Source organism: Cyprinus carpio, chromosome B13 (genome assembly GCF_018340385.1).
Source record: "Cyprinus carpio isolate SPL01 chromosome B13, ASM1834038v1, whole genome shotgun sequence".
Lineage (NCBI taxonomy): Eukaryota > Metazoa > Chordata > Actinopteri > Cypriniformes > Cyprinidae > Cyprinus > Cyprinus carpio.
The window spans coordinates 5557288-5565567 of record NC_056609.1 but is presented as its reverse complement, the minus strand read 5'-3'; the positions used below and the strand labels follow the sequence as shown (position 1 = coordinate 5565567).

Genomic DNA, 8280 nt, shown 5'->3' with positions numbered 1-8280 from the left:
ACTTGTGTATGCATCTGTTCTTTTTGAACAATTTCATCTAATGTTAACAAAACTGTGATAATATCGATAATCGTGATAATTTGGGTGATATGAAATTTTCATACCGTTCCATTCCTAGTCACAATTAAGAGAGATGACAAAAAGTTAAGCTTCTAACAAAGTTTCTAAAATACTACTGGAAATTTCCTGACTAAAACATTTTTAATATACTCTAATGAACCCACAGATCCCAGCTCATTACATGAGATATGTTGGGCAAACTTTGGGTCCATCATTGACATTATACCTGAACTGCAGTCTCGGAGGAGTGAGGCGATAAAAAGTTCATACATGTTTTAAATAACAGGAGACTGTTACCTAAATGTATAAAAAAGCCCATTTTAAATATTTCACCAATACAACTGCAAAATCGGCAACACAGAATACAACAATTTCAGTAGCCTTGGGAGCCAATTTTAACAGTACCTTGCAATGTGGAAACATTAGGGAGTTGCTGTGATCCAGTATCCATATCGTCTATGTCATCTATTAAATGACATTGTAAAAATGTTATTAAATGTTATTACACCAACCATATACATATACACCAAGTACATTTAACAACATGTAAATGATGCATACCACCAATTTCGTCCAGAGATTATCCTTGAATATCCTTCACACTTCCCTTCTCCATAGCCATAAGCAGCTTTGAGATCTTAGCCAGCTGAATTGTTGATTGGAGCAGTCGATAGTACTCCTTATGCACCCTAATGTCATGGCCGAGAAAATCGGCCAGCTGGTCCAGTTCATTATCTTTCAAGTTCATGACTTGGCTTATTGTGGCAATCTTTTTGCGAAGGTTAGTTGATCTGAGGTTTTGAGGATCTTCGGCTCCACAAGCATTTGCAAATTGACCAAACTGCCCTCTGTAGTGACCATCACTACAAGGAATAGCGAAGAGGTAATTATTGTTTTCAGTAACTCCACACTCTTTCCTCTTACTAATGAGGAGTGACAGGTTAGCAGTCATATCAGAAGTCAGAATCACAGCAACCTTTCGTCCTTTTTTCCCCCTCAGTTCCACTCTGGCGAATTGTTTGCAAAGTCTCTTCTCAACTTCTGTAAGCCCAGTGCTTATGTCATCGTTTAGTTGGGACATGTCACGATCTTCAAAATTTTTTACAGTCATCCGTGCCACTTCACCTTCACAACTCCTTCGCTTCACGTCAATGGCCTATTTTGATTCCAAAATGGTAAATTTTGCCAAAAGGCGACTAATTTGCAGTATTCTCTCTGTTCTCTGCTATAAGCCTCAGCTTGCAAACTCATATGCGTGGTATGTCATAGTATCTGCCACTTCAGTGTTTTTCACCGCAATGGTTTGAACTGATAAAACATTCAAGAAACATGTTTTTATGCTTTATAGGAGTGAGTCTGGAACTGACCCATGGCATGAAATTAAACTACTTATGGTATACTGAGAAATGCATTAATTAAAAGAAGATGAATAACACACTTACGTTTGCATCTTACACCGTGCCATCTGACAGATGTCAAAGGTGAATGTCATATCCAACATTTGTCAATTCTCACCAATTCAAAAACCAGCTTATGGATTGTACACTGTGAAAAAAAAAATTCAAAACATGAAATAAAACATTTACACACACAAATTATATCATAAAAAAAATGATGAAAAGGGGGAAAGAAGTTACTTTTGAGATAAAATAGCGAAGCATATCTATTCAATTCCTGTGACTTATGTTAAGAATGGCTAACTGTTGGGGCGTTACTCATCACACACAAGAGAAAGATATGCTTCTACTTGGAACTCTTGTGGCGATGGCAAAAAAGACAATTCCTCTAAATAATGAAGTAAACCTTCCTCTGGCATTTAAAAAACACAACATATCTAGTTTCTGAACCTGTGTCCAAAGCCAAATTTAGATTTACCCTGCTTAACTACTATTATTTGTAAAAAAAAAAAAAATGGCAACAGGGATCTCTACCAATCAAAGGCTTTGCTTAACACTAAAAGTTAAACTCCAAGGTCCAGGGTAAATCAACCTATAGCACTGTTGTTTGAAGACAGCGAGTGCTGTAGGTAGGAAGAAGAATGAGACAATTTTCTACAATACAGACCACTAGCGAAACAGTGGGTAACTAACTGATAGGGGCAAGGAAACTGATTATTCTCTTCTTCCTAGCCACAGCACTACATAACCTCTAACTGCAAGGAAATAGGTTGATTAACCCTAATCTATTTAAGTAAAGCAAAAGTAAAAACAATTCTAAGAAACTAAAGTAATTTTGTGAAAAAAGGTAAAGATCTGTGCACTTGTGTGTGAGACACAGACAAACTCAGTTTTCTTCTTACAATTGTTTTTATATTTCTTGCATTACTTAAATGGATAGTCCAGGGTTAATAAACTGCTGTTAGGGGTGGCAGTGCTGTGGCTAGGAAGAAGGAGAAGAAGAATCGGTACAGCACTGACCGAAGTTGTAGGCTAAAGCTAACTGAACCGGGCAGGGAAATGACACTGAAATGGAGTTTCCTTCCCCTATCGGTTTGCAGATGAGAACTTAGATATCACATATACGTTTATTGTAAAGTTGACTAAGACAGAGTTTAAAGCCACATGTTCTAAATTTTTCACAACTATGTAGGATGACAAGAGAAGTAGTAAATTATTTAAATACCAAAACAAAAAAACATAATATGATAACTACAGGGTAAATAATGACCAGAAAACATTTTATTATAATAATAAAAAAGTAAACAGTAAAATACCGTATAGATATGCTATTGTCCAAGTAAAGGAGCTTATACCATAAACCACAGCAAATTAATAAGTTTCTAATGTTGTCAAAATAATGATAATTCACATAGCTCCTTCTTGAATTGACAATTAAAAAAAAAAAGACTAACTTTAAACTTTTGCATTGAGCTAATTCAAATTCCAATGTGAGAAAAATCCTTCCTCACTACCCCTGCTGTCATTTTATTGGAACAAAACTTCTCTACAGGTGCGGAGGAACTACATGATGTTTGAAGCACACCATTGCTATAAAAATGAAAATGCCAACAGGAATCTCTACCTATCAAAGGCTTTGCGTAACACTAAAAGCTAAACTTCAGGGTAAATCAACCTATAGACCTGTTGTTTGAGGTTACCGAGTGCTGTCAATAGGAAGAACAAGAACATTTTTTACACCATAGACTAAAAGCAAAACAGCAGGTAACACAAACCGATAGGGGAAGGAAACTCCATTTCAGTGTCATTTCCCTGCCTGGTTCAGTTAGCTTTAGCTTACAATTTCGGTCAGTGCTGTACCAATTATTCTCCTCCTCCTTCCTAGCCACAGCACTGTCACCCCTAACAGCAAGGGAAGGGTTTATTAACCCTGGACTATCCATTTAAGTAATGCAAGAAATATAAAAACAATTGTAAGGGGGAAAAAAAAAGTAATTTTGTATAAAATAAAGGTAAAAAGGTACAAATTGAACATCTGTGCACTTGTGTGTGAGACAGACAAACTCGAGGTATGCAAGGACACTGTCCTTTGGACTTGTAATGACATCCATGCTCAAACCGAGTCTTCCACTGTTGAACTCCCAGTGTGTGGCACACTCAGAAAAACACCAGTGTTGGGGGGACACCGTGGTTAGAAAAGACCATCCATACTGAATAGAGGACATTTCCACCACAGCTGCAAGATGTTTACTATAACACTGAAAATTGTGTTCCATGGAACATCACAGTACTTCTAACCACTGATCAATTTCAAAACCAAGGTAAATTCAAACACACCTCACAAGCAGAGTCGTTTGGCACGGCTCTGGATGACTGACACGCTGATCTCGATTCGGTCTCTGTACAAGGGAACACAGGGAGATTTAGTGCTTGGCTTTCCTCAAGTCATAAAACCACATATAGGCATAACATACTCAACTCACATCCCTGACAGACAAAATTCTACTCAAAATATCCACCAAGACACAAAAAAATCTTCTAAAAATGGCCTGATATTGACATGTTTTTTTTTTGTTTGTTTTTTTCATTCTGCAAACCTTCGGGCATGCCATGCATTGCCAGAAGTTAACAACATTTACTCAAAACTTTAACTGACCACTGGTAAGGTCTGTTGAGAACACAGGGGGTGACACCTCCTGGTGCTGGACACCAACTTCTCCAATCCCCTCTTTCACAGAAGAAGTGCCGGATTGACCTCTGACACAATGCACCTAAAGAAAGTACAGCACTATGCAAAGATGAACAGGCATCAACTGGTACATTGTCCATTTGACCTAAGAGGGACACCCTCACTCAAACCTTTAAGATTATGACACTCAAAATGATGTAGACAGGGGAACACAATGTTAACCCTCTGAAGTCGATGCCCGCATATACACGTTGAGGCATTTTCTCCTGATAAACCCGAAAAGAACTTAAATTACACTTTCAGTTTTGATCGTACAGATAAGAGCAATACATCAATCCAATCTGTAAAGGGTCTACTTTTATTTGTATCCACACATAATAACAAAACTTTGTGCATTTATAAAATAAAGAAAACAAAACAAGATGCGCTGTCTGCAGCCTTGGTCTGCGGTGATCTTCATTCGGAAACGCGTCATTAAAATGAACTGTAACTCAGTGAATACTCAACACAGAGACATGAGAGATAGATCTATAGAAAGCTTGACATGCCTACTTTTAAACTAAGCAAGTGCAACCAAAAACAAATTTTCTGTGATAAAGTAATCCATATAAAAACAACGCGATGTCCGTCTTTCACATCTCCCTTCATTATATCTAATGCGACCACGCGCCGAGCGCGCTATTGAGATTATAATCTTGAAGCTCGCAGCGGTTAACCGCCCTCATGAGAGCAAACAAAGCAGCTAGACTGTACTTCACGTTTTTTAATTGTTACTGTTCACTTCACGCTGAGAGGAATAAGACATAATTCACCTCAAGAAGACCGCTGAGAGGAATAAGATTTGGATTACTTCAGAAAGAAGAACGAAGCGGCTTGACCCAGCAGAGATAAACATGAGTAAGTCTTTTTTATTATTAATTTACTTGTATTAGTTTTCATATAACCTTTACACATTTTACTAGTTAGACTTTTTCCAAACTATAATGCCTGACGAAATGTATAATCAGGTGAAACATTGAGATGATGTAAATGAAACTTCACAATGTTTCACCATGCCAAGATTTTTTTTATTTTTTTTTTGTTCTATAACATAGACAGCAATACGATGTAAAAGTAATACGAGTTATAATGTTGCTAGCTTAATGTCAGTAAGAATGATTAGACAAATCTTTACTGTGATAGGCTATTCTCTGTTCACGAATATAGCCATATATGTTTATAACTATATATATATATATTGTATAGCCCTTCATACAAAGCATGCTTGTGTTTTTTTAAGAATGTAAATAAGCTTCTGTTCATCAATATCTGCTCTGGTGTAAATATTTTTAATGTGTTATACCCCGTCATTGGTGTTTGCAAGCGTCTGAGGTAAAAAAATAATAAAAAGAAGTCTATCAAGTAAGCTGTAAATATCACTGACAATAAATGTGCTATATGGTACTTGTGTTCTTTTTTTCCTATAAATTACTACTAGTATCAGTGACCATCACAATAATGTTAATAATGCAGTTTATTTACGTAAACAGCATGCTTACTTTTTTATTTCAGATAAATAATAACCTGTTGCAAAGCGAGCCAATGCAAATAAGCGCCTCACTCAGGAACCTGGAACACAGCTAAGACCAAGCGAGGCACACACTCCCATCTCTTCAAAGTCTCTTCAAAAAAGTATGTCCTTTAGAGCACATAAACAATATACATTTTGGAAATGCCAGGTATGTGACGTTCATTTATATATTTCAACATGACACATGTGCCTGCATTTATTTGATCCAAAATACAGAAAGTTGCATTTGCTAAAGCAGTAATATTGTGAAATATTTTTACTATTTAAAATAACTGCTTCCTATTTGAATATATTTTAAAATTGAATTTATTCCTGTGATCAAAGCTAAATTTTCAGTAGCATTACTCCAGTCTTACTCCAAGTGTAACAATATACACTATACCATTCAAAAGCTGGGAGTCAGTGTATATATATAAAAACTTATTTAGCACACATGTGATGACAAATACAATAATCATGTTACAAACCATGCTGTTCTTTCAATTAATAATAAAAAAAAACATCTCTTTTCAAAATTAATAATAATAATGTTTTTTTGAGTAGCAAATCAGAATATTAGAATGATTTCTGAAGGATCGTGTGACTGGAGTAATGATGCTAAAAATTCAGCTTTGAAAGTCAGCTTTGATTGTTCCTAATAAACTGTTTAACTTCACTCGCAAGTGAATCTCAAGTTATTTTGTGGGATAATTAAATATATTCTAAATAAACTACAAACATAAAAATATATACATTTATTTTGTCCTCACATTCTTTCTTGTAACTCTTCCCTCTCAGTCACACAGCTGACTGAATGGCTCATTATGTGGGTCTTTGTCTTCTCAGGTGTGAATCACACAAATATTCATGATAGTTGACGCCTACTCGCATATGCCCTTTTGAAAAAAAAAGTGTCTTAGAAAATTTTAATCAATCTATTGTTTTCTGTGAGTGAGTAAACAAGATGATTTTCACATCATTTTGAAGCAAAAATTCTAGGCTACAAGCTTCAGGTTTGACAGTCTTGTGAACAAATGTTCTCTAGGTGTTTTATGACCTTATTTCAGTGACAACTACAAAATTGTAGTTTTTACTAACCAGGCATAAACGTTGTTTTCTCAAAAACACAATCGTGTACATACATGCTATTTACATATTATTGTAGCCCAGTTTGTACTGATTGCAGTGTTATTAGACTTTAGCCATGTATCTATTTAGAAGCAAGTGAAAAAAGCACAGAAGTCAGGGGATGTCAAAACTTCTCCAGGCCCCCAAAAACCCCTAGACCTCAGAGGGTTAAATGATGACTATCTGTACTGACAAACATTTTCATACTGTACCTGCAGTATAACTGTAATTAACTGATAAACATGTCCCTTGTGAAACTACATCATTTCTACATCATTTACGAATCTAAACATTCATACATCCCGTAATAAACAGCTGAATTCAAACTAACCTCATGCTCAGGGCTGTCTGGTGTGGGACTGGATGACAGACAGACACTCTGCTCTCAATTCTGTGTCTGTGGAAGAGAACACAGGACATGAAGGTACAGTGCTTTGCAAGACCCCAGTGTTTACCAGGCATTGCTTATTCAAGCAGGGACTCACCTCTGAATAAGTCTGTAGAGAAAACATTGGGTTCCAAGTCATGGGTGTGGTCACCAAGCTCTGCAACAGAGTGTTGGCCAGAAGGGATGCTTGCACTATTTTGCTGTGTATAAAAAGTTGAACAGATACATTAAACATCTTGCAGCTGCGGTGGAAATGTCCTCTATTCAGTATGGATGGTCTTTTCTCGCATGTGTCTGTAACAGGCATGACAAAAATATCAAAACATGAGGTAGATAAGTACTCATGAAATAAATAAAAAATACATAGCCTGAGATGGCACAATACAATTTCGTGTCCTTTTAAGCTGTCTTCATTTCACGGATATTTAAAACAAATCGATTACACTTATTTTATTTTTTAATTTGCCAAAGTTGAAAAGGGCCTGATTTCGTGGAATGACCCGTTTTACTGTTAAGTTCAACTTTGTATTGTTGTTATTTGTATGTCGCTTTGGACAAAAGCGTCTGCTAAATACCATAACCATACCTATACTTGTCATTCGAACCTATTAAAACGTTTTGTAATTGATTTCTTACCTGTTCTACAGAACGTGCTTTTCCAGAACTCCCGGGAAAATGAATCAGCTGTTGACACGAAAATCACCCCAACCCAAACAATCAAAAAAACAAATGCTAATATGAGCATGCGCAGTCGTCTAATTTCGCGCGTTGAGTATAATTTCTCGCGCTTGTGTATAATTTCCCGCGCCTGTGTCAACGCCTGTGTGTCGCTGCATGCAGGGACCACGACAACAGATAGAGGGCAGTCGCGGACACACAGATATACAACATATGTCAGGTTTTTGGTACACAAAGACTTTTGAGAAAACCACTTTTTGGGTATTAAAACATGCTGAGAAAAGGTTTTATAAGGTTTATTTTTATGAGGACAGCCAACTGTCCTCCCATACCAGAGGGTCCTCATTACTCTTTGAAATGTCTTGAAATCTGTCCTTCTATGCCCCAAAAC

The 8280-nt window shown here is 36.5% G+C and overlaps 1 long non-coding RNA gene across 1 annotated transcript; it reads right to left on the bottom strand.

Annotated features, from left to right (window-relative positions):
• Positions 1 to 381: 381 nt before the first annotated feature.
• Positions 382 to 7868, bottom strand: LOC122139348. Its single transcript, XR_006156201.1, has 5 exons — positions 7309 to 7868; positions 7155 to 7220; positions 4114 to 4228; positions 3795 to 3856; positions 382 to 1605 (listed from the first exon to the last, which is right to left on the bottom strand). It is a non-coding gene; the product is annotated as an uncharacterized LOC122139348 (long non-coding RNA).
• Between the last annotated feature and the right edge of the window lie 412 nt (positions 7869 to 8280).